Here is a 26374-nt window from a genome sequence, read left to right on the forward strand (position 1 = left end):
TTTTGTTTGACGAATAATTGTTGATTTTTTTTATCATATTGTAACCGTTATTTTCAGATTTAATTTATTGGATCAGATTTAAACAGTCGTAAAAACGTAGTCTCCCTTATAATGACTAAAAATTATGAAAACGGTAAAAAAACAATTAAAAATATATAAATAAATACAAATATAATTTTTTTTTTAAATAAATTAAAATTAAAAAATTAATTTTTGTGGTTGATGGTATGTATGCATACTCTTGTAAAACATGCGTGTACATAGCTATCTTATACTTGGAGGGAGACAGCCTCTTTATCGACCTTTCGGTCTCTTCTCCATTCTCTTCTGAATACGAGTCGAACTTCAACTAAAGTCGGGATTGGCTACCAGACCATATTGAAGTGTCTTGTCCTAAAATCCATCTCCTTTTTGGAAAATGGCATAAAGGTGAGATTATTTGATGGAGGTTGAGCCGAGTAGTTTAAATTTAAAAAAAATCTTCATATACATATTTTGCAACATTCAGGGTTTCATAAAACTAACACGGCCATCCGACCCCTTTTTGCACGAACCGAATCCCCAGAGCCTCTGAAAAGAATCCAGTGTAGAATGTACAGTTGTCCACAAAATAATAGGAGTGCGATATTTTGACCAGTTTTGGCTATTTGTCTTTTGTTTATTTAATGTTTATTATTTTTTTATAAAAGCCTAGCTGGCTATACAACAAACACCATATAAATTCAGATTTTAAACTTTGTATACAAATTTTGCAACTTTTCACCCAAATTTCAAACTTTTTAATCAGAATCTTTAGAAAATTTCTGGTATGCAGTTTTGTAGCACATTCAATTCTAGTCTGAAGAAGTGCAAGTTTCAAGCAGCTAAAAAATTCCGTTGATTTTTGGCAATTTTTTTGCTGGCAGTGTCCTCCATATAAAAGAAAATTGTCGACATACTTTGTATGGAAAAAACGTGAAACACCTTTAACCAAAAAAATTTATGAAATTTAATTATTTTTCATTTGATTTGCTTCCACAAAAGCACTCATATCATTCCTCAACTTTATTTCGATATCCCCCGTAAAATTATCGCAAATATACAAAAATCTCAATTTATGTATTTAACATAAATATGTATTTATGAATTTATTTTAAAAACAACTAACTAAACTAACTTGACTAAACAATTCAATACTTGGCCAATATTTTATCTCTTGGAACGCATCATAATCGCTTATCACACGGTCCAGCCCATAGCTAGCGAGCTTGTTTAGATATGACTTCCCATCATATCGCTGCTCCATAGTGGCTGGGTCCCAGAGGAATCGTTCGGCATGTACAATATGGATAGCCTACGTGATGCTTGCTTCTTCCACGAAAAAATTTATGAAAATCGTGATCTGTAGAACGAAAATGGGAGCTTCTGATGGATCTTTATAGAGGAGTCTTATAAGTACATGTTAATGTTAACAATTATATCCCTCAGGAACGTTCTCCAGTGGGGAATATCAGTTTGTACAGATGATTAACCTTTGTTATTGGCTGAATAAAAATAACAATCCTTAGTATGATTGGTGGGCTATCTCCATGCTGCTGGATCACTACAAAAAATTGTGGAAGTTCCTTTCCTACCAGGTTGAAGTTATCTGTGGAAACTATTGAAAACAATATGGGGCACCCGCGAACTGCTGTTTCGAACAAGGAAATGCTGTTTTTTATTTGTCATTTCCTGCAATATTTTCAACCACAGCGACCTCGTATGTAGAAATTTCAATGAAAAATTTCAATCACATGCAAACTTGCAAACAAAACCCTACGTCCACTTGAATACCGATAACTCCTATCTTTTATTTTCAGTTAAGGCTAATTCTCGCAATAATCCCTTTGCGCAATTTTAATGTCATTAATGACTTAAAGTACCTAAGATAAGACAAATCGTGATTGTAGGCTTATGGCAAGTGCGCAGAGTTGTTGCTGGAAGTATTAATCACGTAAATTGGTTGCGCCCGCGCAGTTTAAAACGAAACTAAATTACAAAAACAAAGCACGTATGTATATGTACATACTGTTAACTGTAAAAGAGCACTTTCTTTTCGTCCGAACGAACTCAGCACAACCAAGTGTAGGCAGAAGGCTTATATAAATAAAATGCACAAGATGAATATGTAAGTATGTACGTGCGGCAATCCTTTCGCCTTTTTACCATTTAGGGCAAACGAAAATTTCACATAAAGTTGTTTAAGAAAAAAAAAATAATAATAAAAATTTACTGTGAAAAATCAAAGTAGTATGTAACCCTTTCAACTGCAGCAACAAAACCTACTCGTTCAACCTACTCTTGGTCGCTCACATCATTTATTGTGTGTGTGTGTGTGTGTGTGCTTTCCTCACGCTCTCAATTGGCTTTTTTCACATCATTTATCAGCGTACAGGCGTTCCAGGCGTTTCAGGCAGCCAGTTGGCCAGCTCGCCAGTCAAGTCCGGCCATCCCGCCTTGTACTTGCTGCATGCAGCATTGATGTTCGGCGCAGATAGGCAGGCACATTGTAACATGCATCGCACGAGCGATGTGCCAGCGTTGCCCTTCACCAGGACGGTTGGTTGGCTGGTAACAACAGACAACGGCAACAACAAAATCGAAGTAATAACGCAAATATTTCATGCATTTCATTTTGGTCGCATTTAATGCGTTGTGTGGCAGCATTTAATGAAAGTTCATATCGATCTTTCACGCAGTGCGGGTTGTGGTCAATTTTTCTTCGGCAATTTCTCGTCCCTTCATTGTTACGCAGCTATTGCATAAAAGTTCCAAAGCATTCGCATTCATTGCATTTCAATGCTTGTAATTATGTTGCTGCTGCTGCTGCTGTAGATGTTGCGACTATTTTTGTTCTTGTTGTTATTGCATTCGACAGCAAAATTGCAGTGTTGCCATAATGGTAACAGTGTGTTTGGTAGCCAGCCGCCTCTGCAATTTTTTTTCCAAGCAGCCAAGCTGCTGCTGCTGCCCTTAAACATTTGGGCGGCGATGGCATTCGCTGTTTTACTGTTGTTGCACATAATTTTGAGAAAGAAGCTCTGCTATACCTTTGATGATTGTTTTTTGTTTTTTTGTTGGCTACATTATTGCACATTTCATTAAAATTTGTTGTCATTGTTTACGGTTTTCATTGTTTTGCGTTTACTACCGCTTTGATTGCGGTGCTGTTGTTTCTTTTATAGTTGTTGCTTCTCTTTGTTACCGACCATTGTCGTTGGTTTGCTGCCGCGCCGCGCCGCGCCACTTCTTTGCCAATTGTTGCCGCCTCGCTGTTAAATCATGAAATACTGCCAACTGTTCTTATTGTTGTTGTTGTTGTTGATGTTTTTTTTGTTTGCTTTTTTTGTTGCCTTGGCTGTGGCTGGGGCTATTTCAGCAAACATTTTATCACCACAAATTAGAGTTCGCAGCTTTTTCGACGTTTTATCGGTCATTAATATTGCGCTTCATGTTTTTGTGTAGCACGGCTGCAACAGTGTTTTGAATGCCTTCGAAAAATCAAGGCAATAATCGAAAGGTAAATCGAAATCGAACATACGCGTAATATGTAATGGTATACTATTCTGAGCCAGAGCTAATACAAATTTTGCAGAGCTTTTAATGTGTGTTGTTTTTAAGGTATAGAAATGCCATAGATATGGCTTGTTCCGGTTAGGTTGAAATAATTTGGGTTAGGTAGCGAAGCTTAGGACACCTAACTGGCCATAACCATCTGCATCTCATATGCATCTGATTAGTCTGACCACATGACGAAATTCCGAGAGATGATGGAACATTTGCTGCGGTGGCCAGACTAAAACTAAAACACTTAAACTCATTCAAACTCCCTCCAACCTTTCATCATTAGAAATTCATCATTAGGGAATGTGATAGTAATTTGGGCTTCCATTGCCCAAGACTAGCTTAGATTGCGGCAGACCTTGCACAGGACACTGTTGTAGTATGTACTTAAGGGGTCAGTGCTTTCACAGCCAAGCCAACCGAAACCGGATAGAATACCCAACATATCGTTTATATAAGGTTGTCTGACAGTACACTGTGCTATAAATTTTTGTCTGCCAGGAAGTACAAAAAAAAATTGTCATTGTAAGTAAAATTAGTTTTTAGAATTCGAGATCTGTGTTTTTGATATTCCGAGATTTTTCGGGATTCTTTACGTCTGTTTTCGGATTTTTATCGACTGTTTCGTGTTTTTGCGGGATTTCTTTGTTACCCATCGGAAATTTCAGGTGTCAAGCAAATTCGCTTTGATTTTTGAGAATGCCTGGAAAGGCAAAAATTACTGGCTATTTTGCGCTCAGGAAATCATTGGAAAAACTTTGCTTTTATTTTTGTAGTATTTTTGTAATTTTTAAAAACTCAAGTGGTTAGGTTTCCCATAGTTTGCCTCTAAGATAATATCAAAAACCAGTCACGGAAAAGGCTTATGCAGGAAAATACCAAAGATTCTTATCGAATAATGCATTCAAGATTCGAGGCCTAGAGTAGGGAATTTTTTTTAAATATTTTTAATTTTTTTTTTATTGTTATTTTTAAATTGTATTTGAAAAACAAAAAAAAAAATCTAATTTATTTTTCATGATATTTGAGTATTTAGGTTTTTCGATATGAAATCAATTTTACAATTTGTAATTTATATTTGATTGAAATGATGTACTTACTTTACTCTAACCACCTCCAAGTAGAGTCGAACCTGCGATCTCAGAACCAGAAGCGTCACAGCCGACATTTGTCAGGAAAGCAATTAACTGCGTTTTAGTTTTGGCCTTGACAATTCAAAGGCTGAAATCGCTATATATACACACATAGAAATATGGTATTGAAAAAAAAAAAATGTTGACTTCCTTTAAGAAAACATTTTCTTGTTTATTTTCAAATTTATTTCTGCCGTGTTTTGATTTCGTTTTCAACAGTTCAAATTTCTGTGGAAATTGCGGCTGGTGATTGAAAATATGTATTTGTATAAGTTTCTTAGGCGCCTGCCACACGTTCGCAGAGAATATATTTAATAAGAAACTTCTGACTTCATTTAAAAAAGTATTTTCTAATTTATTTTCTGCTGTGCTTTGTTTCTCCAAGAAAACATTTAGCCAACTTACAGTAAAAATTTCTCTTCGTGCGGCTACACATACATAAAAAGAACCTAAAGCAAAAACAAAAAAGAGAAGAGATCAACTCATAGAACGGGAAGAACCAGGATTAAATTTATTTATTTAAATAGTTAAGTTACGCTTATAAGTTACGATCTCTTCACACTAAAACTAATACTAAGTCTGTATTTCCTCGATTGGGACGGATGCATCAAGTGTGCATGCTTCGGAGTACCACGACTTATTAGATAGATAGATAGATAAACGCACGGGTATGACAGAACAAGAGACACTACCTAGCCCAGTATCTCAAACGAAACTCAAAATACTTAAATTTTACTCTCGTGAATGTTGGCTAGCCAGAGAGAAATTTTTCATGGGCTTCATGACAATCGGCACAGCAGGGTCCTGTAGATATCTTGAGCACCCAGCCTTTATTGCTATCAAACTAAGACTTGGATCAATACCGATAATTGCAATTTCATTAGTTTTAGAAGCTGCTTTCCTCGGCTTACAATATAGCCGCGCCGTGCCTCAGCAAGACAAGGTGCCCTCACAAAGTTCGCTGACCTAACTTATTGCTCATACCTTCAAGAGCAGACCATGAATAGTCAACGTATTTCATATATGTTTTTTTCGCTCTGGAACCCATCCTCAATATCGTAATTTCCAGAACCATACATTTCCTGCAATAGTTAGCATTGTAATAAGTACTTGATGTCTACTTTCCTTTGTCTCTTTTATTGGGCAACCTTCAAATGTAGTGATTCGAAAGCACAAAATTTTAGATTTATGGAACGATCTTTGCAGACTTTCCATACAACTTTGCGCTATTCCAATTCCAATGCGCCCTGTGCGAATTCGAATTGAGAAGGTTCCGCTTGAACAAATACACACCGTGTCCGTTAGTCGGTTTTAGTGCGAATCCACTCACAGTTTCTAAGAGTGCCTGCAATTTTAAACAAACCTAAATGTGTATGTCCGTATGTGTGTATGTATGTGTGTAACACTACCTTTTTACTTATGAGAGTTCATTTATACATAGTAGAGCGCTTGTACTCTTAATCGTCATGTGGCGGCGCGCAGGAATTTCCCATGCTTGTTATTCTTGGAAACGCGTTGTACATCAATTCAGCTGCGTTCGTTCCACCATCCGTCATTTCCTTGCAACTACGAATACTACAAATGTACAGGCGCGAGAGCGCGCGCAAATTTCGCCACACAAACACTACGCCCCAAATGTCCGCTTACAATTGGCTACTTTTAATTGGTTTTCTTAACCTTATACATATGTACGTTGTTGCTGCACCATCGGTGCGCGCTTGCCCGAACACTGCTATGCCGCTTTTGCCGCTACTACAAACACAAATTAACCAGCAAAAGCTGCGCGTTTTACACACTGTTGCTACTGTTGTTGGCTCTTGCAATTTAATAATTTTGTCTGTCCGCCAATGTTGCAATGCAGCAACTGCAACACACAAAGCAGACGCATAGTTCGATAGCAGAGATGTGGTGCGATAAAATGCGCCCATTTTGACTGCAATTATCTACAAAATATCAAGTGTTTTTACATGCTCACAATCATGTTAACTACTGCTGCGGCCACTGTTGGTGTTGGTGTTGTTTTTATTGCTATAACTTTAGTTATGCTACTAGCACAAAGAATATCCCAGCTTGTTGCTACACTGACGCTATGCAGTTAAGGAGGCATGTCAAAGGCACTATTAATGAATAGCAAATGCTGGCCAGATAGATGAGCTGCGCGGCAATCAGGTGGCTCCGGCAATAGTGGTGCTGCAGTGTTGCATACCACCACCACCACCATCACCATCATTATCATGGTTACGGCCCCTTAAACAGCTTCTGTGCATTTTTCCACCTCCGGCGCACCTTCGACCGACGTCGGCGTTGATTATACGGCTTGATGTTGGTTGGCATTTGTTAACACAAAAGTGAGTGGGCCCGTGCAGCCGCGAGCGATGCACATCATTCGATGGTGGTCAAAACTGCGCCATAGTTATTGAAAGTACAAACGTTGGACATACTAGGAACAGTCAGCATAGCAAATATGAATAGTTATATGTAAAAATTAAGCAAAATTTTCGTTTCAGATTTTTAGAAGATATAGGCATATTACTTACTCTATCTGATGATTAATTGGATGCAAACGAGTGATTCCTAGAAAGCGAACTTTCCTAAGCCAACTCTTTTGAACTTCGAGTCTCCCTTCGTTTTCTTTTACAAGTATGGGATATACACCGTGTTAGTACGTTGAATTTTTTGAATGCGTTGACTATTAAAGCCCTTTGAGTTAAAATTCTCCGTCGATGTATCGAAGAGTCGTACAGCCGTACAAGGCTGTAGGTTCATAGGAAAAAAGCAATATGTATTTTGATAGACCTCAACTGAAAGCCTTTAAAAAGTTCATACTTGACACTATTTATATCAAGAGAACGTCTTCAATATCATATATCCAAGCCGCCGTCAAGCAAAATCACCTTCTCTGAGATCAGGGACGCGATTATCATTAGACATTCAACGATGGCTACTCCCCTCAAGGGAGCGAAACCTCGAATACTAAAAGCAGGCAAATATTTTGAAGTCTTAGATGAACTTCTGCGAAAGCGTCTGTTCGGTGAGCAACTGGTTTATCATATTTTCAGCGGCCCATTATTCCTAACAGGGGGACTGGAAGGATGTGAGGATGTGATGTACATAGTACACTGGATAAGCATATATTGCGTTTATGTGACCCGTTTACTCCTATGATATCACCGTTCGTTGGACCGTTTTAGGCCAGTCTACGTAAAAGAGGAAGTTAATTAGATAGGATAGAAAGGCCAACTCTGGAATGGATACATACGCTCCAGCCCTCAGAATAATAAACCGCTGATGGTAGCATAAAAAGAGGTAAGCCGCCTCTTCGTTAGAAAGACCAGGTGGAGAAGAACTGGGCTTCACTTGGCATTTCCAATTAGCGAGAACTGTGTGAAGTTTATGCAGCGTGGAATTGCACCTTTAAGAGGTGGTCGTGTTCTCACCAAGTACTAGATCGGGATTAATGCCAGTAGGTTATCGCCCTCTCCACAACCCAGGAGAATATTCCATACCATTAGAATTGGTTCGCCTGCGTTACTCTGGCTCTACTGTAACCGTGGCTTCCGTATACTCTGCTAAAAATGGTGACCTTGCCGCTGCACCGAAGGCTCTGCCGTAGTTGACCGTTTTTCCCTGTTCTCTAATTTTTAGCCAGCGTAAGGTCTTAGCTAAGTAAATGTCAGTCCTAATCCTTGTATGAGACTAATAGGCGCCATTGTTTATGAAGATTATACGAATACCGGTTACCGAAGGCGGTTTCCGCATCTTTGGGATGTAGGGCCGAGAAGCTAAGCTTAATTTAAAAAAAAAAGTATGCAGAACTCCCTTACGGAAAGCGCAATGCGGCTAAGGGAATCAGTCAGAGTAGACCTGATATAGGGCCATGTAGATAACTAAGTACTAACAAGGTATCCTGCAAGGATAGTGGTACGAGCCTAACCCTTTTTCTAGACCTACAGAATATTACCTCTACTCCAATCTCTCAAGAAGTTTTCTCCTATCGAAACAGCCCAACGAGATAGGAAGATATGCTAATGGTAGCTCAAAAGGTAAAGACTGGCGTGCTTCACCCTTACCTTTACCACTACCGTTACCATTGCTACTACTATTGCCATTACCTTTACCACTACTTTTACCATTACCAATACTATTTACATTACAATTAACATTAGCATTTAACATTCCCTTTACCATTTCCATTACCACGAACATTACTAATAACATTACTATAAGTATTACACTAGCATTACCATTACCACCACAATTACTAACAAAATTGCCATTAACCTTACCATTGACATAACTGTAAGTATTACACCATTATAACCATTACCATTACCATAACTACCATTACCACTACCATTACCAATACCACTTTCGTTACCATTACCACTACTATTTACGTAACCATTACCATTACCTTTATTATTATCACTAACATTACCAATACCATTACCGCTATCATTACCACTACCTTAATCATTACATTAGCAATTAATATTGTATGTAATTACACAAGCTTTTCGGAAATGAAAATATTAAACTGATTTCTTACCGTTACTGCTGAATCTCATTTCTTAATTGCCGTGCAATGTGAGTGCCACACGGCATTGCCGTACAATCTGCGAAGTCACTGTGCCTGTGTGCAACAAGCACCCGTCCGTTAAATCGATTACCTACTCTTCATTGCTATTGAGTAGATGTTTTGCTGTTTATTGCTTCACTTTTTTGTTGCAATTTAAATTGTTGTTTCCATTTTTTATTTTGCTTTGCTGTTGCTATTGTTCTTGTTATTGTAATCAACAATGATGAACGCTGCAAAATGCGCAAAACACCTGTAAGCTGTTGTAGCTGTAACATCCTTGCAACTCTATTCAATGACGTTGCGCGATGCAGCGCAAAAGGAATGCATTGCTATTTAGTACAGCGCTTACTCTCTCACACAATCATTCACCTACATAACTACTCAGTCCTAGTGGGGAGGGAGTACAGTGCGAAGTAACAGAAGATGTCTCTATATGTAATTATGTTAGTATGCAAGTGCATTCGTTACATGTTCTGCTATCAGCTTAATTCATCTGCAACTGATCAACGCAGCATGATCACCACTATACTCTGCTTTTTGTGGTAAGTAAGTATGCGTTGCGTTCAACTCCTTGCCGCTAGCACTGTGCAACTACTATGATGTAGTCCTATACATTGCAATGTTTGCTGCCACAATGATTTTTATTCATGAAATTGTTAACGAGATTGATGATGCGTTGTTGTTGACGTTGCTGTGGCTATAGCTAGCTGTTGCTGCACATACATATTTACATAGCTATTGCTGTAAACTGATGTTGATGCTGCATCATTATTGCTATTGTTGTTGCACTGTCACAACGATTGGCTATTGTAGCTATTGTTGCGTTACATTGATTTTTTTCTTTTTTTTTAGTTCTGTTGTTGGTCTCACAGCGGTGTTGTTGCCATTGCTACTAGAAAATTAATGTTTGATGTTGCAACATGTTGCACATTGCTCGGCTGGCGGATGGCGCATGTTGATTGTTTTACCTAAATGCTTTTTATTATAAATATACATACGTAATATATGTACGTACACACATTCATTATTACTTTTGTTGCTTGTTGTTGCATTTATTAAATACATTTGTATTGCTGTTGTTGTTCTTTTTGCCTAGCTGAATAGGTAGACACGTAGACCGCATCTTTAAGCGCTGTTGAAATAGAGTTGCATCTGCATCCGATGTTGCAGCTGTTGCATATTGTCACATTGTTGACGCTTTGCTGGGCCAAATACGCGTGCGACTGTGTGTGTGCGCTGTTAATTTCGCTGCTCTTCACTGCAATTTTAATTTTTTATGCGGTGCTTTCATTTTCATTAGCCACGTCCGGTCGGTGCTCTGATGTTGTAACTTTTATAAGTACATAATAGTGTTGTTTCTATTGTTGTCATAAAAATGTTTTCAAATCAGAGTAATTGCTTGATTGTTCTATCTTTTAATGGTGTTATAATCGTCCAATCGGTCTGGCATCAAATTTTATGATACAATAATTTTCATTATCCACTGAGGTATCTATCCATGCATGATGTAAGAAAGTGAAGGGTGAATTGCATAAAAAAAAAGATTAGTAAGCAGGATATTCGTGTGCGAGAAGCTTTATAGTGAAAGATTCTTAATCAAGTGATAGAGAAAATAAGTATGTATGTATGTACAGAGAGGCTGAGCTTCAAGAAATAAATCTCGCAACCAAACGACTAGTAAGACCTTGCCTTGTGTGGTTGAGATCAAATAAGTCTCGGGAATGCATTCGCTTTGGCTCGTTTCTTGGATTGGGGGAAGAGCCACCAACTGTTGATGTTTATGTGAATGCATATAATCTGGATCTGGGTTCGGGTTCTTTTTCATCAAATATGCCACCGGTGTTGCCATCCAAGAGCATTGATAAATCTGCATACCTGTTACTAGATTTCTACATCTACATCTGTGCCTATAGAAACCCACGGCAAACCACACATTGACAAGTTTTGACTATTTTTTTTTTTATTATTTTAACTTAAATAATTGCTTACAAAAATAATTAATGCATCCATTAACAAAAACCATATAAATGCAAATTTCAAACAATCTAGAAAAATTAAAAAAAAAAAACAACAAACTTTTATTAAAATTCCACCTTTTTTATTCAGAATTTGTAAGAAATATTTCAGAATGCAATTTCATGACCCACTCAGTATAATAAATTGCAAATTTTAAGTGGCTCCAATTGATTTCTGGCATTTTTTTTTGTGTTGACGCAGTTTTGCATTCGCTGCAACGTTTTTATAATAATTTTCTTTTTAAACAATAATTTTTTTTGTCTTATTCATGACAAGTAAAAGTATGTGGAAATATGTGCCATGAGGGGAAATGCTTTATGCACTGGCCGGGGGCGCTAGTCTCTATACTACCTTCCGCGCGTGTGGGACTCCCACCGAAGTGTGTTGGACTACCCACTAAAACCCAAACTACCACCGCCCGCGCCAGAATTCCGCATATGGCACCGCAATTCTGCATGTCTTCAGATATAGGAGCGTGCTACTAGAGCCTCAGCGCTGCTCTTTTTTAGGGGCATTTCATTCGGGAGTCCTCAGTAGACATCCATCTTCTCGTTTGCAGCGAAGTACGAATTTCACTTACTCGCAACAGCTTCCCACTTGTCTGCACTGGAGATCATTACACAAATTACGTTGTTCGGGGTTATAATTGTTGGGATTCGTTTCTTGGTGAGGAAAATGGCGGAGTTGAGCTGCAAAAAAAGTGTCAAACAGCTTTTTCGAAGTTTGAATTTCCTCCTCCCAAATTTTCGGGGAAAATGCTTCTCCCTCGGAGTTAATTATTGGAAAATTTCTTTCTCGGGAGATACAAACTCCCGGAGAACAAACTCCCAGGGAGTATTCAGAATTGGGCTGATAGAAATTGATAGAGTTATCAAAATGAAGTTATCGATATATATCGAGATACATATGTAAATTTTTGAGTTATCGAAAATAATCCTGTTCTAAAAACGCAGTTATCTAAATTTATCGACAGTTTTGCGTATGACCTATTTTTTCTCATGAACAATTGTATGGTATTGCCTATAGACTTCGTTCATTTGACAGATTGCAGTTCTCATACTTACTTATGCTTCAGACTAAGGTCATTTGTTATACCACCAAAGGGTTTTTTATAAAAAAAAAGAATTGGTTGAGAAATTTTTGTCCGTGAAACTGCAATGCTAATGAAATGCTATGTTTAAAAACAGGCTCTAAAAAATTGAAGAACGGTCGAATTTCGACAGTAACTAACCCTCCTAGTAGTAATAAATTAGCGCAGATTACTCGATAATTTTGGCCGCGACTTCTAAAGCAACAATCTGCTGTAATATATGTTTAGTTATTCAGAAGACTCCGATTTACAAGTTAGATTTGGAACCCTTTTTCACAGTCATAGCCATAGACATGTCTTGGGACAAGCTGAGTATTTTATTTAGAGTTTCTCACATTCTATTTTGAAGAATCTTAACATAAATACTAACAACTACGAATAGTAACGCTGTAAATTGCCAAATAATTCCATCTAGACAACAGTACTTAAAATAACACTTGTTAGCATTTACATTTTTAAATATTTTTTTTCGCCATAATCCCCTTCCTTGGCGGTCAGCGACTTAGCGTGCATTTTTCACGTACAATAAAAAAAAAAGAAGAAAAATAAAAATAAAAAACACCGCCGGCCAGCAATTTCAACTGCATAAGGATGTTTGCATGCCTGCTTATAAGCAGCTTGCTGTTGCCTTTTACACACACTTGCCTTTTTTTCTGGCTGGATGAGTGCCAATAAAATTGATGAATGACGCCTTAAGCTGTCAGCTGCTAACCGTTAAGTGCGCATAAAAATCATATTGTGAAATGTACAACAGCAGTAGTTAAAATTTTTTGTTTGCACTCTTTTTTCTGCTTATGTTGCACTTGCGTTTTTTTTTGTAGTAGTTGTTGTTGGTTTTTGTGTCATGCTAATCGGCCGCACGGCTATGATGGCGACTGATTGGCTGCTTGTCGGCTGATTGAACGGCTGGCGTCTTTATTTCGCACCTCATTGCAAGCGTATAGAACGACACAGAGCGTTAAATGGTCGTAAAAAAAAAATTTACAGAAACATGGTTAGCATGCAACAACAATTACAACTGTAGTAAAAGATTAAAATGGTTAAGAAATGGCAAATGCATTAGCGCAGGCAGGCAGTGCGCAATAAGTGCAACGTCATTAATGTACTTACGTACATGTGAAGGCAGAAATGTGTGTGTGTGTGTGTTTGCGACGTCCCCCAACAAGCTGCAACGAATGCGAAATTATATGCTCGTAAGCTATGTTGCATGAACTTGTGGCACCCATGTATGTAAGTTGTTTCAAAATATTTGTACACATTTTTTTGTTTGTTATATTTTCTCCTACATAAATCAAATGCTTCTACGTTCGCCACTATAAATACTCGCATGCATTTGACATTGATTTTTGCGTAGGTGTCTTTGATTTCACATAATTCGTTTTGGTTTTTTCTCCAACTCCATTCGCAGCGCTCCACCAATCCCCTATTTCGCTTGAAATTTAACGGCCTTTTATTGACTGCGGCGGCGCGGCATACATATCTGCAACATGTTTCAAGCAATTAATTTTCCAAGCCAAGTTGTGGCAATCAAAAGGGGAAAAAAATTGCACTCTGCAAATTCGCCTAACAATCGACGCAACTGTAAAAGCAATCAGTTTGGCTTCGTAAACAAAACAAAAAAACTAAAAAAGAGTGGAGCAAAAAAGCAGCAACAACAATAGCCAACAAGTAAACAACGCCAACAATAGCATAACAATTCGATTTGAGCTTTTCGCTTGACATGTTTCTGACAGCTGTTGCCATCGTAGCTTTATACAAGTATATATGTACATACATATGTATACACGAATGCATGTACATCGTTTGATTTTATTTTCTCTTATTGCCATTGTTGTTGCTATATTTGCAGTTATGCTATTATTTTCCCATTCGTTGCAAGCCAATAAATAGTCAATATTTTGCTATGCAATTTTTACAGCGATTTTTTTTTTCTTTTGCGGTACTGATTGTTGTTGTTGCATTGCTGCTGACCGCGCTATGACGGTCTGTGCCATGGTATGCCCGTTTCGTGTGCGCAATTCGTGCCACGTTTGACCTTTTCAGCTGTCAATGAATTGGTTTGCCGTGTCGGGATTAAATCGAGTCAAGTTGCAATGTAAGAAAAAAAGTCGAGCAAAAATCAAAAACAACAAGCAATGGCATAAATACTATGTAGGTAAAAAGCGAACATGCAAAATAAAGCATCAGCGAAAAATCTCAAATAACAATACAAAGTAAAGTAAAGTTCTAAAGCAAGCCTTACAACGATTTTCAGTTTACTATGAACAACAGCAAAGGCGCAACAACTGCCAGCCAGCTAGCCGGCCAGCGTGATTTACTTACTCCACGCGCTGCGCCATTGCCGTGTTGGTAAGCCATATATATTCTTTTGTAAATTGCTTACTTTGCATGCCGATATAGTCCAAACTAGAGTGCTGCATAAATGGGTTTGAAAGGTTGTTCAACAGATTTTCTTATTTTCGCTATATTTCACTTCATTTACTCGCAGCTTCTTAGCTGTGAGTTAAACAATAAAGAAGAGCTTACTAATAGGGTAAAGTAAACAGGATAGAGCGTTAAATATAATTGAAGTGCTACCGAAGTATTTTCCAAAAAAAATTTTTAGTAGATACGTTAAAAAGTGACTATGTGAGTATCATTTAGATCATTTAGAGCTATTTAATAGGAATTAAATTAACATATGTGTATAATAACTAAATAGAGTTGCCGTTGCTGTTTTAAAACTAAAATGAGTTAAAAAACGAAGCAAACCGAACTCGCAATAATGCTCACACACAAAAAAGTTGTTAGAAAATTTTTGATCCAAACATTAATTTTAGTAGGGCTGCCACCTTTCTTAAAGTTGAAATGAATTAAAAAGATTTGAGGGGAAAAAATCATTTAAAATGGTCACCAATTAAAAAATGCTTGGCATTAGTAATCGAAACATGTTTTTGTAGAGTTGCCACCTGTCATAAAATTATTTAAAAAACAAGTAAAGAAGTATAAGTTCGGGCGAAACCGAACATTATATACCCGGCGCACATATTAAATATCGTTTTTTCACCTTTCAGTAAACTGCATGATAAGCAAAAGTATTTTTCCAAACATTTCGATAATATACTATGATTTATTGAAATAATGGGACCAAGTTTGACGGAAATCGGTAAGGCGGTTAGCAATATACACTTACGTAGTAAGTAATCAATCATCTTGTGTCTTGTTAAGTGATTGTTGTTAGTTGGCGTCTTAGCTTACTAAAAAATCAGAGTTTTCGTATTTCTGAAATGTACCGTTATATGGTAAGTGGCAGTAATTTTAGTCCGATTTCAAAAATTTTCAGCACATTGCTTTTTCACACCAAGGTTGATAAATATGTCGAGTTTGGTAGAAATTGGTAGACCGGTTACCGAGATACACATATGTAGGCATAAGTGAGCGGTGCCACGCCCATTTTCCAAAAATTTCCCTAATTCTAATTTTCTGCTAAGAGGTTATTGCATATATCGATTTTGAGTAAATTAGCTTAAATAGTTAGATACTTATTTATCGCAGTTTTCGTATTTCTGTAAATTACCGTTATATGGGAGGTGGGCGTGGTTCTTGTCGGATTTCAAAAATTTTCAACAGGTTTCTTACTCAAGCCTTGAGAAATGTTCTCAGCGAGTTTGGTGGGGATTGGTAAAGGGACTACAAAGATACAGCTTTTTATCATAAGTAGGCGGGGCCACGCCCATTTTCCAAAAATCTCATAACTTTCTTATTTTATGTCAAATTTCTTCTTCGCATACCAACGTTCAACAATTTGGATCCAGTATTTGCGGAAATATCGTAGTTTTTGCATATTTCGAAAATACCGTTATATGGGAGGTGGGCGTGGTTATTGTCCGATTCTGCCCATTTTCAATCCCAACCTACCTCGGATAAAGGGAAACCTACTTACCAAATTTTGTTGACATATCTCAATTTTTTCTCGAGTTATCGTGTTCACGGAGAGACAGACGGACAGATGGACAGACGGACGGACGGACAGTCACCGCTTAATCGATTTCTCTTTTCATTCTGATCATTTATGTATATATATGTCTATATCTATATCGATTCGTTTTGGCTGTTACAAATAACCGTTATGTGAACAAAGCTATAATACCCTTGTGCACAAGTGCGCTCGGGTATAATAAACTAAGACAGGAAGTTAAAAAATGGTTCAAAATTATAGCCAATTAAAAACTGTTCGGTAGAATGATTCCAAACTTTGTAGAGTTGCCACCTGTCATAAAATTATTAAAAAATAAAACTTGGATCGGAAGCTTAAAAATCGTGCAAACTGATTACCGATATTTGTACAGATTTGCTAAAGGCATCATTGTTATAAAAAAAATTAGATTAAATTTAATTCTAATCCAGATGCCTTTTGAATAGGATTGCCATAAGTCAAAAAATTAAAAAGAAGAAGTATTAAATATTACATGAATATAAAATAGGATAAATTTAAGCCAAACACGTTTTTTTGATGAGTTTACAAAACCCTATCCTATATGAGATTACAAGAGAAAATTTCGGAAATACCGGCACAATCAAAGAAAATCTCAAAAAATTCTGAAAATACCGAAAATATTTAATTAGTTTCGAAAAATTGAAAAAATTGTCAAAATATCCGTTAACAAAAAAAACTGAAAATTTTCGAAAGATAGCTCTAAAACACTCCTTACAGTCCGAAAAAATTCTGAAAATACCAAAATTTTTTAAGTAGTGTAGAAAAATTGAAAAGGGGTCAAAAATCCCTTAACACCAAAAAAAAATTTAAATTTTCGAAGAGCCCTGCATATCTAAATTCTAAATTCTAATTCTAAAATTCTGAAAATAACGAAATTGTTAAAATAGCTCTAAGAGATTCCTATTCCTTAAAGTCCGAAAAATTCCGAAGACTTTTTAATTAGTTCAGAAAATTTGAAAAAGGGTCAAAATATTCATCAACACCAAAAAAAAATTTTATTTTCGAAAAATCCCTACATCTCTAAAATCTACACAAATTCCGAAAATAACAAAATTTTTTAAATAGCTCTAAGAGATTCCTATTCCTTAAAGTCCGAAAAGTATAAATCGATTCCCACAAGCCCACTAAATTTCTCAAGTCCGAAAAATCCAGAAATGCGCCAACAGACCATGAATATCCTGAAAAAAAAAATGTTCACCGATTGTTCTTAATAGATTCCAAAATATCTGCACACTCAATTATTCATTTTACTGCAATCGCTGTTACTTTGCTGTCTTTAGATAGATAGATGGATACAAATGGGTATGTAATCATGTCTCTCTGGAAGAGTCATAAAAGCGAAATAGATTTGTTTTGCTTTTGAATGAGCAATGAGTTTCTCTTCATTCTCTGTCATAATCATTTGCTAAAGCAAGTAGCTTTGCACAAGTGCATAGGCAAAATAAAACCATTTAAGCAGCTCTCTAGTACAAAACTACATACATGCATACATACAAACGTAAGTGCTTACATAAGTAAATATGTGGCTATGTAACTCTATGCAAATGAACTGCCATCGCCAACGATCCGCTCGTCTCTTGATTTATTTCGCATTTTTTATTTAATTTTATTATGCATTTAAAATTGCAACAAATAATCCATTTAATATGCAACATTTATTGTTAAATCTTTTGTTTGTTTATTTGTGATTTTTCATGCTACAGCATGCCTTGACAGCATTGTTTTCTAATTACTTATTTAGCATCAGCCATACTCGTATAAAATATGTATTCAATTAAGTTCGCATCTTAAGTCTTTCGTTCCCACATTTGAGGAATTCATTACTGGCTGTTGTTGTCATTCATTCGACAGCATGGGCATTCGATGTGTTGTTGCTGGCTGCTGCTGTTCTGGTTGCATAATGTTGGCAGCTTCTGTTACTGCTTTGTTGTTGTTGTTGCAATGGTACATAACTGTTGCTATTTTGCTGTCTTCATCATTAACGGGCTGACCACTTTGGTTTTAATTGTACATATATGCATGCATTCTGCAGTTCTTCAACGCATCATGAAATTGATTATGGATTTATGTAATGTATTAAAGTGGTAGAGGCTAAGTTGCGATTTGTTGCTGGAAAATAAATTTTCTAACAAGTGTTTTATTTAACAGTTTTTGTCAGTTTAGTTGAGAACTTATTTAACCTTCATAGTAACTTGCAGAAAAAATAAATAGTCGTGTCGAAGCTCTAGCCAAATGGTCAGATGATCATTAACGGCTATTGTGCTATAACACAGGTTAAAAAAAAATCTCGTTATGCTCTCCAGCATAATTTAGTGTATAATTGTAATGCCAAGCTAGTGAGAAAATAGCTAGTGGGCAGTCTAATGTCTAAATTGCAGCTGGCTGTGGAAACAGACCCTTAAATGCCCTCTTCTCCACCTATTTTCCACAACGATGTCCATGGTATTGAGAAGTGCGAGTACATCGGCTTGAAAAATCGACGGGATTCTATATACTCTATGTACTCCAGATCATGAGCTGGTGTCATTTTTTAAGCCATTAGAAATGATATTACAATAGTTATGTAAGACTAAGCCTAAGTTAAGTCGGCACTCAGCCTCAAAGAACTCAATATGTCTAGTATGTCTTAAGCAACGGAAATTGTGGTCTACAGTATATATAACCGCTATGAAGACGCAAGCAGAGAAAAGCGGTCTCATGGTGGAACTCTGAACTTACCCAACTTAGTATATAGCCATGGTATTTGTGTACGAGATCATTAAAAATTCGAAATGTGGAGGACTGGTTCGAATATTAGGCTGCGCCGATAGCACGACGGGGAGGGCGATCAGACTAAACTGAGGATTTCTCTAGCCTCTTTGGTTACATTTCGGTCTACGGACCCATATTGTATGTACCAGAAAATGCTAAAATGTAGTGGAGAGCCTCTCTAAGATTTGGCCATATTCAAACACTATGGCAAAAATATAGTCTGGCCTTCATTTCCAAATCGGCGTAGGATGATTATGCGCTTACAAAAGGCTTCAATCCAATCTGTCTAACTCACCGAAACATGCATACTAGAGTAGAAAATCGTGTAAATCTTGAACGGCTATAGACAGAAAACTACATAATGGAACTATTTACAAATGATCAGGGACACTTGACAACGCTAATTTTGACTTTATGCGCACTTCGGGCAGAAGGAATGGAGTCAAAGAAACAATTACAATCTAGAAAACTTCTCGCCATTCATGGGCAGAAAATGGCTTTCTAAACCTGGCAGCGATTGAGAGAGGATGCCCTTAGAGCAGTGTACTCTCGCCTTTCGTTTGATAGTGGTCTTCCTATTAGCGGTAATTCACATCCAAGCTTATGATATTTGTGCAGTAGCGTTAGAAAAATCTCTTAGTGAGTTATGTATGTACGTATGTATAAGGTCTCAGGGAAAACCATCAGTAAGACATGAGGGCTAATACCGGCTGTGATGCTTTGCGTATATGCTTTATGCTGCAATATGGTGGCGTGGAACCATGATAAATATCATAGTTTCTATGCCAAACGGGCTACAAATTTGGGAGTTGGGATCCAAGGATTGCAACAAAGAGAGTGTATGGTTTGAATTCCTTAGAATTGCGAGTACGATGATCAGAGTTACCGACACGGAGAGTTTGAAGACCTACAAGGAAGCAATGGAGAGATCCATATACTCTTTTGAGGAACTCGTTAAAAACTTTCTATACTGAAAGGGCCAGAGCTGAAAGTGGAACTGGTTACTTAAGATAGTTTTTTGCTTGCGAAAGGTGGCGCTACATTAAATTAGGGTCTAAAGTGACAGCCAGGTAAGCTGGTTAAAACGCTTTGGAAACAGCTCTTTACTTTCCAAGAATATTTCAGAATTTAAGCTGACGCCGAACTGAGTTGTAAAATGGAACAAGCTTGAACTCATGTAGGTGCCGGGATGTTGGCCTGCTTAAGGCAATGAACTAGCCGATGAATTTTTGAACTGCCGTTCCGTGGCGTGGAGTTCTATTTGATCGGCGGTAAGATACATGGACAATACCATGAAAAAGGCTTATGAGAATCTTTGGTGTAATACTGACACCAACCAACACCAAGTATTTTCTGCCAGACCGAATATAGTTGATACAACTGTTATCGGCGACCTATGTGGATGTAAATATTTCCTGTAGATATTACAGACTATTTTCTCTGCAGCTGCGGCTGAGTGGTGGCTTAATCCCTATACTCAGCCAGCTAAAGAGTATTTACTGCTGGCCCAAAAACTGGCGCAGGGTTGAGAGATGTGTATCGAAAGTAACGGGGAAAATCTTAACTTCTGTTTTGGGAATCCTGACTTGATATTTAAAGCTGAGATATTTGCAGTTCTGAAGGCCATGGACTATGCTTCGGAAAATAGGTGGAAAACCAGTAGTTTACTTGACTGTAGTTACAGACAAGCTACACTCAAGGCATCTGACTACTCCCAAACTAGTTCGGAAATGCAAGTCTCGACTAAATTATATCGAAAAACATAACGAGCTTGTTTTTACTCTGAGTGCAAGGTCACCCGTGAGTACGTGGTAATGAGGTATCTGAGCATTTGGTCAGAGAGGCCTTGGACCAGGGATTTCTCAGACCGCAACCAGTTATGTCACTTTCACCTTCGGCCATCGAAACTGCGGTTGTAAACTGCGTGAATATTTTGTTCACCAATGACTGCAGGACTTCGTGGCGCTGAAAGTGGGCAAAACTCATGTTGCCTTTAAGAGGATGAGACGGTGGAATTTACGAATATTAACCAGGGACCGAACATAACAGTTATTGATGAAAACTGTCATTGAAAAATTCACTATGAAAGAAATATTCTACAACTAGGTGATACATACCAATTGTTTTTTTCCCCGAGAATCAAATTTGAAAATAAACTTTTATTTTTAATTTTTATGCAAAATTAAAAAATATAAGAATTATTGTTGATTTTTATTTTGCAAATCCAAAATAACAATTATGTTTGATATTTATATAAATAATCTGTAGATAACAGTTTTATTTTTGATTTTTATATTATACGTCTTAGATAACAGTTATTGAAGACTTTTATTTATTTAAAAAGTCATCAATAAAAATAAATCACCGACTTTTATTCTTTAAATCGTACGCATAACGTATGATAATGACCATTTTTCGCTGTTAAGAAGGTGTTGGAGAACCAAAATTTTCTACGAATTTTGTATAACAAATAACTTTTATAAGTGTGATTTTAAAAATGAAAGCCAGTGAATGATTTATATTGAGGACTTTTTTAAATAAAAGTCTTCAATAACTGTTACCTAAGATATATAATTTGAAAATCAAAAATAACTGTTATTTGCAGATTTTTTAGATAAAAATAAAACATAATTGTTATTTTGAATTAATAAAATAAAAATCAGAAAAAATGTTATTTAAGGACTAATTAAATAAAAGTCAAAAAATAATTGTTAAAATCAAAAATAACTGTTATTCGCAGATTTTTTAGATACAAATAAAAAATAATTGCTATTTTGGATTTATACAATAAAACTCAGAAAAACTCTTATTTAAGGACTAATTAAATAAAAGTAAAAAAATTATTGTAAAAGAGTGATTTTTTTAATGAAAGTTGTAACTGTTACGATCCCTGATATTAACATTTTTTTCTTTTCACACCTTTTATACGATTCTCAAACACTTATTGCACCGTGTAAAAATGTTAGAGTTAGGTCATTTCATTTTTCGCGGTGTAGCAACTAGCAGAGGGCTATACATACATATGCACTTGCACCTACGTACATGTATACATATGTATATATATACATACATATATCAAGTATATATATAAAGTAAGTCTCCCGAAAAAAAATAAATTGAATTGATGGTGATAAATTGCAAGCTGACACCCGAAACCTTACGCCGCAGACATCGTGGTCAGAAAAGCAGCAGAAGCAACAACAAAAGCAACATTGACAGTAACAGTACCAACCAAAATTACAATAATGCTTTTAAATATAGCAACAACAACACAACGCAACACTGTATCCGCATTATGTATAAAATATTTTATTTCGAAATTAATTTTTAATACAGCCACTAAGAGGGGAATGGTGGATGTTTGTACCATTTTTTTTCAATGTAAAGAAGCAACAGAAGAGGAGCTGGGAATAAGAGTAGAAAACCCCAAAAGTATGACAAAGCAAGCGGCGATAAAGTGAGGTTGCGTTAACTAAAAACCAACCAGCTATAAAGGCTATGCACAGCAAGTAGAAGGGAGTGGTGTGGTGCTTGCAGCGACGGCTGAGTAGAAGATTACCTTCATTGTGGTTTAATATGTCCGCAAGTGGAGTGGAGTGGATGTAGGCATATCAAACCACAAGTGCATTATATTGTAGTCAACAATAACAACAACATCTCTGGTGGCAACAGCCGCAGCGTGTGACCACGGAATCAATGTGCCGTTTTGTGTATGCAACGCAGGTGCGACGACAATGGACGACGAGCGTTGACCACCATCAGGCGGACGGGCAGTCAGCAGCCTCCAATCGCTTGCGGTGAGCGCGGTTGTTTGGTATTTTGATTCGATTCGTATTTGTTTTTTTTTTTCTTTTGCTGTTACCACTTTGGCACACACTTTCACTTTTAACCACCAAAGCTCGCCCGCATCTCAAAATTCTGTCTTCAGCCACTCTTCGCCGCACCGCTGCTGTGGCTGTGTGGCAATCACAGCAGCGCCCCACCTACTTTATTGATACATCTGCATTCGATCGAAATGGAGTTGACTAAAATGTATGCTTGTTTTTGCTTTTGTTTTTGGAATTTACATTAATTTTTTTGCCTTTTTGCTCTTGCTGGTTACGGTTGAGTGCACTGCTGCACTGTTGCTGATAATGGTTACAATATTGTCGTTACTGCAGTCGTTAGCGTTGAGGTGGTTGTTAGCGTTGCTGTTATTTAATCAAGAAGGCGTGAGCGGAGACTTAATATTTTTACCGACATGCCAGCAAACTGTATGTATGTATGTGTGTATACTTGTAAAATATTTTGCCGGCGTGTGTCTTTTCATGCTTACACTGAAAGATATGCTTATTATGCTTGTAAACATATGCTTGTTGTATATACACATCCATATAGTATATGCGAGCTTTTAAGTACTTGTGGCTGCATACATATATTGAATTTCATGTTGCAAGGATCGCGTTAGTGTAACAACAGCAACTACAGTGGTGGCACCTTAAAAACATGGCAAATTTATGCCGAGTTTAGCGTAAAAACCCACCGATAATATCGAGTCCTAACCGCCAAAATAACGTAAGCGACATTTTCTTCAAAATAATCTTTTTGATGCAGAAATATTCCTAGAGTATCGAGCCTTAACCACCAAAACGATGTAAGCGATATTTTTGTGCTTTAGAAATTTTGAAAAAATGTCGGTTACGTCTTTTTGAATTACATACATTTATGTCCGGTTTTTAAGTTAGCATAAATTTATTTTCAAAAAATTTCTGCCCAGTTTTTAAATGATTAGAAATGTGTACCCGCTTTTAAACGACCAAAAATTTATATCTAGTTTTAAGATTACGGAATTTTTATACAGTTTTTAAACAAAAAAAAAAAATTGAATAGCCGAAAACATTGAATTTAAGTTTTTAAATTGCCAATATTTATTTGTTAGTTTTAAGGTACCAGAAATTTATGTCCAGTTTGTAAATGTAAAAAAGTTCTTAAATTGCTTAAAAACTATTTCTACTTTTTAAATGAGCTAAATTTATGTCCAGTTTTTAAATAAGCAAAAACTTATGTGTTAATTGCAAATTACTAAAATGCGTGTCTAGTTTTTAATTGCCAAAGAATATATGTACGGTCTTAAAATTACCAATAATTTATTTTCTGTTTTAGAGTTGCCTAGTTTTCAAAACATGAAAAATATTTCTCCAGGTTTTTCTTTCAAGCGCAAACATTTACGTACAATTTTAACACCTGAATTTTTGTACAATTTAGACGAAACGAAAAGTTAGGCGAGTAGGGGTTTAAAAATAAACGGTGAACGGAGGACTACTAAAAACACACATACATTTTCTCCGATGTCCAAGCTGCACTTCTCTGCTATTTCCCGGCTCTATCAAAACGGAGAGCAAAAGCTCGTGGCAGTTATTTTCGCGATGATCTTAATGACCTCAAAGCGAAGGATGTTAGAAAACTACGCATTTTTTTTGCTAAGCTCCAAGTGGGCTATAAGGGAACGGGGATAAATTCAAACCTCATGCGGTATCGCGAACGACCCGAGTTAAGTTATTTACAAAATTTACTTAAATGCTTTACAGTCAGTATTTTCGCTCGTATGCAGCGCTTGCAATGCCAGATAATTGCTATTTATGACAAGCGCCTAAATCGAAACACTCCCTGGAGGCACACTCGTCAACGTTCGAAATCTAAAAAAAAAAAAAATTAAAATTATTTTCTTTACCGTTACTACACATATATTCACAGTTATCGCGCCAATAAATCGCTTATTGTTATTATTGTATTTTTATTATACGATTTTGTGTTAGTTGCTGGCCTAGCACATAATTATATGTACATTAGAGTGCCTCACGAAAAAAAATTGAGGGTCTTCCACTCGAACTATAAAATATCTCGGAAAAATATTAATATTTACGTGAGCTGGACCGATGTAAAAATAGCGCCATAAATTGCATTATTATTTTGATTCTGTTGACATAATTTTTAAACTTTTTCTTTGCATACCTCTTAAACTTAAATACTTCTATCATCGGAGGTGATTTTTTGGAAAAAATAAAATATGCATTTTTGAAAAACTTACAGCGTACATATCGTTAACCTAAATATTTTTCCGAAATATTTATTTTGGGTGCAAGTCTTAAAAGATAATAAATTTTGTAATTTCATTGTAAAAGTCGTACCGATTTTTTACATGAATACTGATGCATCCTAATGTACATATCTATTTTTGCATGTGCATATTTATTTATGTTTTTTCACTGCACTAACTTTCATTGTAGACGGCAACAACAAGCATGCATCGACAAACGGCAGACAATATTAACCATTGCGTCGACCACGCTCCTCCTCCGCCCTCTTTGTTGCAAGGATTTGCAATCTGCTTATGTATTGGTTAGTTGTTGTTGTGATTTTTGTCACCAAGTTGAGTAAAAAGTCTTTTGCGTAAATTTCCCGCTATAATGGCGGTGATTGCGATGATAGCCAGCTAGCCAGCCAGCCAACCAGCCGGCCAGCAATTCCACCAGCAATTGCATTGTGGTCAAATCAGGTGCGCTGCTGCTGTAAGTAATAACAACAACAACAACATTCAACATTTTCATACTCCAAGTAATGCGTGCAATGAAAAAAAGTTTTTGTTGCTAGTCAGTTAGTGCGCGACAAATCGTCAAACCGCCTGCTAGCCTGCCAGCCCGCCAGCCAGCCCGCCAGCCAGCCATTGCAAACCTCTTTTTGTGTGCTGCCACCAACCACATCATTGTCACTGCCATCAACGGCTGCCTTTGGTCATATTGACTACATCTACATACATACATACATCGCAACATTGGCAATATTTGCAACATTGACAACATTGGCCATCAACATCATCACTCCAGCGCGAAACAGCCATATTTAGTGTTCACTCGTTTCATTTCATTTGATTGCGTTTTTGCAGTACTTTGTTGTTTTTGCTGTACTTGTTTTTATTATCTACATTTATAAGTGCGTCTGCTGGCGGTCCTCCAAAATTGGTTGCAAAGCACCGTTCGAAATCGACTAACGCACTAAGGCCGGCGCACAAATGTTGCCAGCATTACCAACAGCAGCACCAGCTTGCTGGGGCAGTCACCGCCGCGGGCATGACCTAAAAAGTGCGTGCAACAAGCTAACACATAGGTACACACTTAAAGCTACATGCGCGCTAGTTCATAAATTTGCACGCACTTGTCGTCGCTTGTACAGTGTGGCATTGACAGTCGCAGCAGTTCGATTTTGTTTAT

At 36.9% G+C, this 26374-nt stretch overlaps 1 protein-coding gene across 1 annotated transcript in view; it reads left to right on the top strand.

Moving 5' to 3' along the window:
• The window catches only part of LOC118742968 (protein grainyhead), a 305196-nt gene that overhangs the window by 55994 nt on the left and 222828 nt on the right, over positions 1–26374 (top strand). The gene's annotated exons all lie outside the window — the stretch shown is intronic.

The sequence above is a fragment of the Rhagoletis pomonella genome, unplaced genomic scaffold, assembly GCF_013731165.1.
Source record: "Rhagoletis pomonella isolate Grant_MI unplaced genomic scaffold, Rhpom_1.0 Rhpom_scaffold_00007, whole genome shotgun sequence".
Lineage (NCBI taxonomy): Eukaryota > Metazoa > Arthropoda > Insecta > Diptera > Tephritidae > Rhagoletis > Rhagoletis pomonella.